This window comes from Bactrocera oleae, chromosome 6, assembly GCF_042242935.1.
Source record: "Bactrocera oleae isolate idBacOlea1 chromosome 6, idBacOlea1, whole genome shotgun sequence".
Lineage (NCBI taxonomy): Eukaryota > Metazoa > Arthropoda > Insecta > Diptera > Tephritidae > Bactrocera > Bactrocera oleae.
In genome coordinates, this window is record NC_091540.1 from 54,252,495 (window position 1) to 54,264,043 (window position 11,549).

General features: G+C 40.3%; 1 protein-coding gene across 3 annotated transcripts in view; it reads right to left on the reverse strand.

Moving 5' to 3' along the window:
- The window catches only part of dally (division abnormally delayed protein), a 643,966-nt gene that overhangs the window by 231,612 nt on the left and 400,805 nt on the right, over positions 1–11,549 (reverse strand). The gene's annotated exons all lie outside the window — the stretch shown is intronic.

Below are 11,549 nucleotides of genomic sequence, written 5' to 3' on the forward strand. Positions count from 1 at the left end.
GTTTAGATTATCAGGGAGGCAGTCGAAGTGACTGATGATTTCGGAATGTCAATGGTTATGTCCCAGGATGATAAATGTAGAATAATATTATATTTGAGGGCATTGTTGTTGTTGTACATAGTACATTCCTGCTGCTAATGAGAGGCGCTTGTTGAACCATTCCAGCTGTTTAATGAGTGTGGCTCTAGCGTGAGCCTTCCATGAGACAAACAACAATAAAACATTATTGGCTAAATTTTTGGTATAAACCAGATCGTCTCTAAATAGCTTCTTTACAGCAATTTAAGATGCCTCCTCACTATCTCCAAAATAAAAACAGTGCAGATTTATTTAAATGACAGCTAAGTCTTTTTTTTTCCTGCGCAGTGGTCCAACTACATTAAGGATAACTCAACACGGTATCTAGAAGTATTTCTTTAACCATGAGAGCAAAGCCATTCGCATAGACTATCAACTGACAGCCTCGTAGCGTATTTACCACAAGATGCAGTGTAAAGGAGACAGAACGCCAGCTGAAAGGCACCAATAACCGTCTCCGGTCTCACATTGTTAAGGTTTCGTCTATATTATGGAGTGCTTTTCCCGTATACTCCTTGTGAATAAGAGCTCCCTCCATATGTGATACAATGGTATGGGGAACCTGCCTTTACAGTAGTTATACTGAGACCTTAACATCTTGTCCTTCGATGTTCTGCCCCTAATGTACAAGTCCATCAGTCTCTTCAGGATTTTCAACAGAAATGAAAAGAGGCTTATACCCCTACAATCCTTGCCAATAACATAAAAGCTACGTGTCTCCAAGCTTTGGGAAGTTTGTCGAATAACCCTGTTTCTGTAGATGATAACCCGATAAGCTAAGACGATTTACTGTCCGTGGCTGTCTGTCCGTCCGATTGTATGTACGCAAATTATTAATATCGGACTACTATAGGATATATCTGTTATATAAACTGTTGTCCAAGGAAACGGTACAATTTAATAGTGTATAGCTGCCATGCAAATATATTTGTTATTAGATATGCAAAAAGTTATTATAAGTCCGGTACAGCAGAAATTGACGCCTTTTATATTCTCAATCTTTCCATTGGATATTCGTGGCGAATCGACCCACAAAAATATTTATGGTTGAACATTTTGAAGTGTTGCATTTTCTAGATTTTCAGATATAACCTTTTAACATGGCCATCTAGCATCAAGATTTTCAGGAAAGAAACTGCGAGGCCAAAATATAAATTGAGTGACATAGTGGATACTCTCGCTTTATAAGCCGAAAGAAGTTCTTCTATGATTTGTCGGTAGTTTTCAGTTTTTGTATTCACAAGAAAACTATGACAAACCTGCCTACAAAAGTTTTTTCTCTCCATATTGCGTCAGTGATTTGAGGAATTTTTATTTTTTAGTTATTAAAAATTCGCACCTTCTTTGTTTTTAGTTTTTGGATTTTGCTTAATAGCATGTCGCTTTCCGAATAAATTTTCCCACAATTGTAGTAAAAACTGTATCTAGGATTTTTAGAAATTCGACGCTTTCTATAACTTTAAATTAAATACAGTTTTTTAAATTACTTTTATTTATTGGCTCTGTTAATAAAAAGAAGTACATAAGTTATATATAAAAAACTGAATAAACTTATAAATAATATGGAATATATTAAAACTCACCAAAATATTCCATACAGATTGCAAACACATTTCTATTTTTTATTTTTATTTTTATTTAATTTTATTTTTTTTTGGTTTTGTATGCTTAAACTAATAACTTTTAAATGCTTTACAATTGTACCTAATTTATAAAATGATAAAAAAATGTTAACAAACAATTTTAAAGCTAAATGTCAAAGAAATGCATTGCCTGCTACTTTTGTTTTGCTAGGTCGCAAGGCTTTTTTTCGCAAGGATACTCGCGACGATGAGCGTGTTTCACGGCAGTTTAACATCAGCGGAATTCAAAATGGCAGAGCACTTTCAGTGTTAAATGAGAAAAATAATGCCAAATCCAATGTTAAGGAATGTACACTTACAGATTCGTTTATTTACAATCTATAATTAGTAGGCGGTCATCATCGAATACCTATGCCACGCTTTGCGTACACACATCAACATTTAACACACAAGCTTTGCACTTCATAGAATGTGAACTGAGCTTTTGTATCTAGACCTAAGCAAAATATTTATAATAGGATAAAAAATAAAGAAAACTCAGTTTAGTTACTCACTATAATTAGGTTGTCTAGTCCGCGAAGCGCGGAAAGTTAATTAGATCTCGCCAAAATTAAAATTAAAAAATAAAGCTAGTTTCTAAAACATTTGACAAAGGGTATACTAAAGTTTAATTAAAACCAATTGTGGAATTTAGACAGTAAGTGATTGAACTGTACCAAAAGTGATATGAACGTAAAATTGTACAACACTAAATTTCAGTGTTCATAGTTGGCAGCACTGAGTGTTAGCCCTGATCATTTGTAAAACGCAACTTCCTTCTTCTGGATTGCGCTGCCGTCAAGTCTGTTACTAAATAGTAATTATAACTTTTTTCAGTACCTTTTATCTGTATACTCATATGCTATAATTCTTAAAGTAATTTTAATAAATTGATTCTTAAATAAATGGAAACACAAAAAAAAGGGCTAATCTCAATGGGATATAAAAGAATATTGCATTAAAAGTCGGGGAACTGTGCAGCAAGAATTGCAAACAAACAGAAAATGAGCAAAAGGAAAGCGTTTACCGAAAGAGATGAGGCATTTATTGTTCAGGAAACTAAGAAAAATCCTCATTTCGGTGCACCAAAACTGACTAGTTCGAAACCAACTAAATATACATGTCAAATTCGAAGCAGTAAAAAGGATCCTCAGGACGCACGATTTGAATGGTTGCTTCAATAAAATGTCCAGTAATCTCTTTGATAATCACACGTGTACCATTGCAAATTCAAGTTGGTTGGTTCATATATCATAATTTGATATTTTTATTTCATTTTAATTAGCGATTGATTCAAAATACATCAGATCACCAGACAACAACTGTTTTATCAAGTAATAAAGTTCGTCAATATCTACATTTGTGGCCGCTATTGTAGTTTGATTATTAAACCTGTTAGGATCCAAGTGTAAATGAATGACCACCCTGTGGCAAATCGATGATCCATCCAGCAGTCAACATTCAGCAATCATAAAACATCGACATCCTGATAAAAACGTTTCTTTAACAAGCACAACTTATTTTTGTTCTTTTTATATATATAAATAAATATATCTCAATCAAGAAAGTTCAAAATGCATAGCCTTTTAACTTGCACAAGTAATTAATTTATGTTTCCAGACACTTCACCATAGGAACGACTGTTTAAACTTTGGTTATTCTTGAATCAAGAAAAGCACATACTGGCCAATCTGTCAGAAATCACCAGAATTTGAGTAATTTCATCATTGCCATTTAAATCTTGCATTGTTCTGCGCAATGCTTTGAGAATATTTGCGAGCCCTTATGCACACATCTTAAATTAGGATTGACATTTGTTTAAGATTTATTTTCTATTTTTATTTTATGTCACACGATGCACCCTGTGCAAAGTGTTTCTCTATTTCTTATCATTCCGTACTTCAATTATTCGCTTTAACTATTGTACTATTCTTGTAAGTTCTTTCTTCTCCTTTGGATCGCCGCAATAAACGGACGTGTTTTAAGTTTAGCTCTGCCTTTTATTGAACATAATTTTTGGTGCCTCCTGTGAGGTCTAAGAACATTGCTAACTTTGAGAGTTTTAATTGGTGATTCTCATAAGTAAATTGTCTCGACGCTATCGTAAAGGATTAAGGCGATATTTGTGGATAAAGTTCAGTTTCTGGAGTACCACTGTAAAGCATAACCGCACTTTACATGTACATAAATTGGAAATGGCAGAAATAAATCTTCGCCAATTTCATGCATCTGCAATTTCTCGCACGTTGGATCAGGTGCGCAAGGCGTCACCGAAGAAGTGTACAACGACCTATGTTCCAGTCTTATACGCTTACGTTCGACGAAAGGTGACGAGTCACACACTCCCAGGGAGGGCAATATAGACTCGTCGGTCGAGTTAAAGTTGGAGCCGTTACATATTCCATCATTTGATGGTGAGTTACATAATTGGTTGGCATTTAAGGACGCGTTCGAGACTTTAGTACACAACCGGGATTTACCCACTGCATACAAACTTGGTAAGTTGCGTCAAGCTGTTCCTTGCTCATCAGTGCCGTTGGTTGGTGGTGTTTATTCTGGAGGTTACGAAGAACTGTGGGCAGCTTTGAAAAAACGGTATGATAACCCCAAGCAGTTGGCAGAAATTCACGTTGCGCGTTTCCTAAACCTTCCGTCGGCGTCAGAGGAGTCAGCGCAATCATTGCTAAATATTGTGGATGTTGTAAGCGATTCTCTGCGTTCATTAGCTGTTATGAATTTGCCAGTTCAAGAGTGGGATGCATTAACTGTACCTATCGTCGTATCAAAGCTCCCTCCTACAACAAGGCGCGAATGGTGCATGCACTGCTCTCCAACGGAGTTGTCCAGCTTATCGGATTTATTGAAATTCTTTGAGAAAAGGGCTCAAAGTCTGTCAACAGAGCTTGTTCGGGTCGCAGATGGTCCCGACACAGTATCCGGCCGTCCATATCAGCGCTTATCAACCACGCGCACCGTCAAATGCAACCATTCAATGGAAGAATCAAAGTGTCAGTATTGTCAATGCCCTCATAAGGTTACGCGTTGTCCAACCTTATTGGACTTACCACCAGAGAAACGTTTCGATGTCCTCAGGAAATCAGGCTTATGCTTTAACTGCTTAAGGTCAGGGCATATGTCTAAACAGTGTCCCTCTGGAGGATGTCGCCAATGTGGCCGCAGGCACAATACCATTTTTTGTCGAGAATCACAGCACTCTGCTTCGCTTTCCGCCACGAGGAGAGTGGTAACTACTACCAGTACTAAATCGCAGCCCTGTCAACCGTTAGTACCGGCTCAAACCACGTTATGACATCACGACTCTGTAATCGGATGCCATGCTCGGGGTGACCAGATCGTACTTCTGGCTACAGCGTGTGCGTATGTTTCTGGAGACAACTCGGAGGAGCGACTGGCGAGGATTTTATGTGATCCTGGATCACAAGTAAGTTTTATTACAGAACGCTTTGCTAATGCTTTGAATCTCCATAGAAGTAGCTATGATGTAGCGGTCGAGGGTATTGGTGCATTATCCTGTACACGCACCAAGGGCGTCGTGGCAATAACACTCAATTCAACGGACTTGCAATTCTCAGTGGCAATCCATGCCTTGGTCATTAAATCTATTACCTCGGTGCTTCCAACAGCACAAATCTTTGGAAATCAGTATAAACACTTGGCTGGTCTGCAAATGGCAGACCCGCATTTTGGTACTCCAGGAAATATTGATCTTCTGCTAGGAGCTGACGTTTGGGGTCTCATTTTGAAGGGAGATACCATCAAGGGTGGTCCTAACGAACCACATGCACAACGTACGAGTTTGGGTTGGGTTATTTTTGGGCCTGCATCAACATCTTCAGTAAATAAGTCAGGTTTGCGCTCATATAGCGCTCAAATTTTGGAAGAGTCTCGTTTGGACGAGATTGTAAGCAGCTTTTGGAAGCTCGACGAAGGGTCTTATGCTGACGAGATTATTGATGATGAATGCGAGCGAATATTCTCAATGACTCACTCACGAACATCAGAAGGGCGTTACATGGTGCGCTTACTAATGCAAGCTAACGCATCACCCCTAGGCGACTCTTATGGCAGTGCCTTAAGACAATTCTATCGTTTGGAGCGTCGACTGGCCTCCGATGCACTATTACGTAACAAATATATTGCTTTCATGAAGGAGTATATCGACCTAGGGCACATGGAAGCCTTAGGTACATACAGTGATTCCCGTCGTATATATCACATTCCGCATCATGCCGTACTAGACAAGTTTCGTGTCGTTTTTAATGCTTCATCACCAACGTCAAATGGTGTTTCTCTTAATGATATACAACGTGTGGGTCCAACCATTCAGAATTCGTTGAACGATATCCTTTACCGTTTCCGAAGGTACGCAATTGCTCTCACAGCCGATGTGGAGAAGATGTTTCGCCAGGTTTTAGTAGCACCGGAGGATCGAGATCTCCAGCGTATCTTATGGCGCGAATCCCCGAACGAGGATATTAAAATATATCGGCTTACGACGGTGACTTATGGCATGGCATATAGCCCTTACAATGCAGTGCGAGCGCTGCAGCAATGTGTTATCGATAATTATAGAGTGGTGAGCGACCATAAGCAAGCTGAGTCGGCGCGCACTGCCATTCTCTCTTCATTTTACGTAGACGACTTCCTTACGAGCTGTACTGACGTTAAGGAAACGGTTACCTTAGCCCAAAATGTATCTATGATTTTGACGGCTGGTTGTTTTAGGTTACGGAAGTGGAACTCAAATAGAGCCGCCGTTCTAGCGAAAATTGGCGAATCATCTTCTATACATGAATGCAATATTGACGTCCCGATAGCTACGGCGTTAGGATTGCGTTGGGACCCGGTAAGTGATGAGTTGTTGTTTAATGTATCACTGAAACACTATGATGAATTGCCAACGAAGCGACGAGTTCTCAGTGACGTAGCCCAACTGTATGACCCCACTGGATTTCTGGCACCAGTCATTATATCGGGCAAAGTTTTTATACAGACTCTTTGGTCTGCGAGTATATCTTGGGATACCCCACTACCGAAAGATCTGTGCAATATCTGGTCTAAATTTCGGGATGATTTATGTACTCTCGCCAAGGTTCGGGTTCCTCGTTGGCTTGGGATGAATGCAACTAGTCGCAGTACGCTCTATGGTTTTTGTGATGCCAGTCAGAAGGCCTACGCTGCGGTCGTTTACGCACACACAATCGACAGTGATGGCAATGTTAAGGTATCATTGCTCACCGCACGTACTAAGGTTGCGCCGCTGAAAGGCGCCACCATCCCTCGACTCGAACTATGTGGAGCTCTCCTATTAGCTAAGACGATTGATAATGTTCGCAGAGCTCTTAGTTTAGTAGATGCCTCTGTACACTTACTGACGGACTCTAGTATTGTATTGTGCTGGCTACGCAAACAGCCAATGTTATTAAAACCATATGTTGCCAACCGGGTTTAGCAAATACAAGAATTGACCGCTCTAGATTGTTGGCATTATGTACCTTCGGAACAGAATCCAGCAGATTGCGCGAGCCGTGGTGTGACTCCATCAGAGTTGCTGAGCCACCATTTATGGTGGACGGGTCCAGATTGGTTACGTCAGAAGGCAACTCCGTGTAACCAGGTACCGGAGTTACAAGCAGACGAAGTTGTAAAGGTGCGGATTGAAGAGAGGGCCAGAGTTTTAACCTTCGCATCTTCAATTCGGTTGCAGCTCACCACCCGACGTTTCGATGGACAACATGTTCCATTAACACAGCGGTTTAGTTCGATCAAACGACTAATCAGAACTACAGCTATAATACTTCGCTGGTTACCAAAGCATCGCCGTCTTCGCCAACATCGTGTGACAACTCCAGAGATGGATACCGCGCTTGAATTGCTCATTCGTATTGATCAAACGTCCGCGTTTCCGCAAGACTTACATTGCTTACGTGAAGGCACAAATTTATCAAGCTCTAGCCCACTACTACCATTTAACCCCTACTTGGATGATCATGGTATCATACGGGTAGGCGGTCGCATTAATGGGTCAGCATTGCTCGAAGAACATCGTCATCCAACTATATTTCCAAAGGTTAGCGATTTAGTTAGGCTGCTGGTACACCAAACTCATATCGACACCCTTCACGGCGGTACACAGCTAATGCTACATACTCTACGCTACCGCTACTGGATCCTTAATGCAAGGCAAGTTGTACGCAGTTCAATACATAAATGTGTGATTTGCAGACGACACCGTGGGGTTACCATTACCCAACAGATGGCCTCATTACCACGACATCGGGTCTGCGTATCTCGGCCATTTCTGGTGTCAGGTGTCGACTATTGCGGTCCTTTTTCACTGCGCATTGGCACTAAAAGATCTCGCAGTAGAGTGAAAACTTATCTATCAGTTTTCGTATGTATGGCTACCAAAGCTGTGCACATCGAGTTAGTGGATGACTTGTCATCAATGGCGTTTATAGACGCTTTCACCTTTTCGTTAGTCGATGCGGCCTGTGTCGCGACTTATACAGTGATAACGCTACAACTTTTGTAGGAGCCAATCGGGTAATGAGGGAAGATCTAGCTGCTTGGCACAATGAACAAAATCAGCAATATCTTGCCAACATTGGGACGAGTTGGCACTTTATAACACCTAGTGCTCCCCATCAAGGTGGATTGTGGGAGGCTGCTGTGAAGTCCGCGAAACGACATCTGGTACGGGTAATAGGTAACCAGGCGATGTCGCATTCGCAATTACAGACGCTGGCGGCACGAATTGAGGCCTGTTTGAATTCGCGTCCACTTATACCGCTGACGGATGATCCTGAAGACAAATATGCGCTAACACCTGGAGACTTTCTCATTGGCGCTCCTCTTATCGCAGTGCCAGAACCTACCGTAGCGGAAATACCTGTTAACCAACTAAAGCACTGGCAGTGGTTACGACGAATACATCAACAGTTCTGGCATCGGTGGAGTGAAGAGTATTTGGCAACCCTGCAAAAACGAAGTAAGTGGCGGAGGCGTACCGAAAATATTCATGTTGGAGACGTGAAAATCTTCCCCCAACACATTGGCGACTGGGTCGCATAACAGAGGTTCATCCGGGCAGGGATGGCCTGGTACGCAACGCAACATTGGTTACCTCTTATGGAGTGTGCACCCGAGCAGTGCAGAAACTGTGCTTACTCTTACAACCCGACGATTTCGAAGCAGTAGCTTCGACCGGGCAGGATGTTTAAGATTTATTTTCTATTTTTATTTTATGTCACACGATGCACCCTGTGCAAAGTGTTTCTCTATTTCTTATCATTCCGTACTTCAATTATTCGCTTTAACTATTGTACTATTCTTGTAAGTTCTTTCTTCTCCTTTGGATCGCCGCAATAAACGGACGTGTTTTAAGTTTAGCTCTGCCTTTTATTGAACAACATTGTTCTCAACACTGAAAGTATTCCGGTAATTTTTTATTTTACATGGTGCGCTTGGTTTGTAATGAATCCCTGTGCGCCCTTAATCTAGCAAAGCAGGCACAATGCATGGGGATGCAACTGCCAAAGCGATTTTCTGTTGGGATATACATAAGTATGAATTTCAAAAGATAAAAAGTATCCGATATGATGAGATATGTCCGTCCCCTGATTCGAAGCTATCTCCCCACCAATTTTCATCCAACTCGTTTCAGGCGTACTTGAATTATAAATAGTGTAACTTTGTTTTATATAAGTTAAGGCCACGTAAGCCGAAATTGGCTTACACAGCTTTATTGCCTTATATTAAGGATAAAACTTGAGACTTGGACATCAAACGGTTGACCGACACCGAGATCAGATGACACCAAATGGGTTACGTCACCGCAACATTGCGAAACCAAAACAAATATCGATGATAAACTACAAGTTTGTTGGACATCATAAAGCCAATGACCCAATTGCACCAATAATTCCGATTTCGTCAAAATGATTACAAATGTATTTTTAACAATGCAAACACAAAGTGCCAGCAACCCTTGTTTCCTAATGTCGCTGACATAGCCAAATGACATATTCAGCTAAGTAAACATTATTGCAGAATATAAGCGAATAATTGTAAAAACATAAAGGGAGAATGTAAAATAAAGTGACACCGTCAACATTAAACGAATTGTGGTTTTTTTTAGTTCCCGCCGGTACATTCGACCTAATTGTCGCTGGCTAAATGAACTATAAGCCTTCCCAGCAAACATCCCTGCACAAGCACCACACACCACTTTACAAGCAACACTGATACATTCCAACACACCACAACAATACCATCCACTCCTGAAAACACCACACACCAACACATACAACTTTACACAACTCACCGAGGGATACCAACACACCACACCACCAACACACCCACGATCTCACCACTCTACCCAACCAACAAAAGGGATCGACGACTGGATACGGCCCCTCTTTTTTCGATCGATCGCCATTCGGTTAAAAAAATAATGTGTCTAAAGATATATAGTGAAAGGACAATTACCAAAGTTATATCCTAAGGTATACAATAAAGGAACTATAATCAAAATTAAGTCCAACCGAAAAAAAGCAGAGTGAGACGGACAATAACTGAAGCTTAGTCCTAGTAAGAAAACTGTATCCTAAGATACAAAATAAACAAAAAGGATATATGTAAAAATAAAATATATAAGTAAGAAAAATACAAAATAAGCGAAATATATAACAATTAGCCAACCAAGTTCCAGCAACAGATTTAATAAGGGAAGCCGCAAGAATAAAACCGTATTGTGCCATCAACGAAGAATATGATCTCTCTTCCTCCTTGAGAGAAGTAGAAATTATTGTTGCACTGTTCGATGATAATCCGGCATTTAAGCAGTTCATCTTCGAGCGGCACATCTAGACCAATATTCAGGGAGCAGCATTTCAAGCCATCCGGACATTGAGTCCTTCCGCAACATGGCATGGCATCGAAACTACTAACTAAACTCATCGAAAACTTCGGAATTAAAGAAACTTACCACGGCCTCTACAAATAGGCCATTCGTGTAAAATATACTAACGTGAGTAATTACTACAACAGTTTAAAGTCTATATCAAATAAATAATAAATATTAATTCGATCAAACAAGACCTGTAGAATTTTCTCCTAGCGTAAACGAATCATTAATTTTAAAAACATTTCTGAACGGCAATGAACCCACATTGCGAAGCATCATTCATAATAGGCATATAAAGAAAAAGAAGAGGGAAGCCTATTATACACTCGAAAAAACAGGTATACTTCCACGATAACTACATCAGACAGTCACGCACCTTGATACACTTTTGACAGAATTTCAGAACTTCAGGCCATCTAGATCAATCACAAGGGCAACACTACTATAATTCAAGACAACAGGACCATTCTTCTGAACAATTCAGACAAAACAATTGTATTTCAGGACCCTTTCTCAGGACAATACAGTCAAAATTATCATAACTCAGTACAACATGATCGCTTCACCAGGCAATATTGGCAACCTGATCGGCTATCCAGACTGAGGTGCAATAATTACACAGCACCAAAGCCACTTGAGGTAGACCATATGGAGAAAACAAATTTTCACAACCACCCATCGACCTGTCTACCGCTAATAGAACTCACTATAGGCAAGAATAAAATTAGGTGTTTACTAGACACTCGCTCCATGAAATGATTATTAAATAAATTCTGTTTGCCACAATATAAGCGAATAAAGCTAGAAAATATGTTAACCTTTCATACCTTTAAGGATGGTCGAGAAACCGTCGAAGACATGCCTCGTTCCGGTCGTTCTTCGACGTCTACCACTGACGATAACATCAAAAAAGTGAAGGA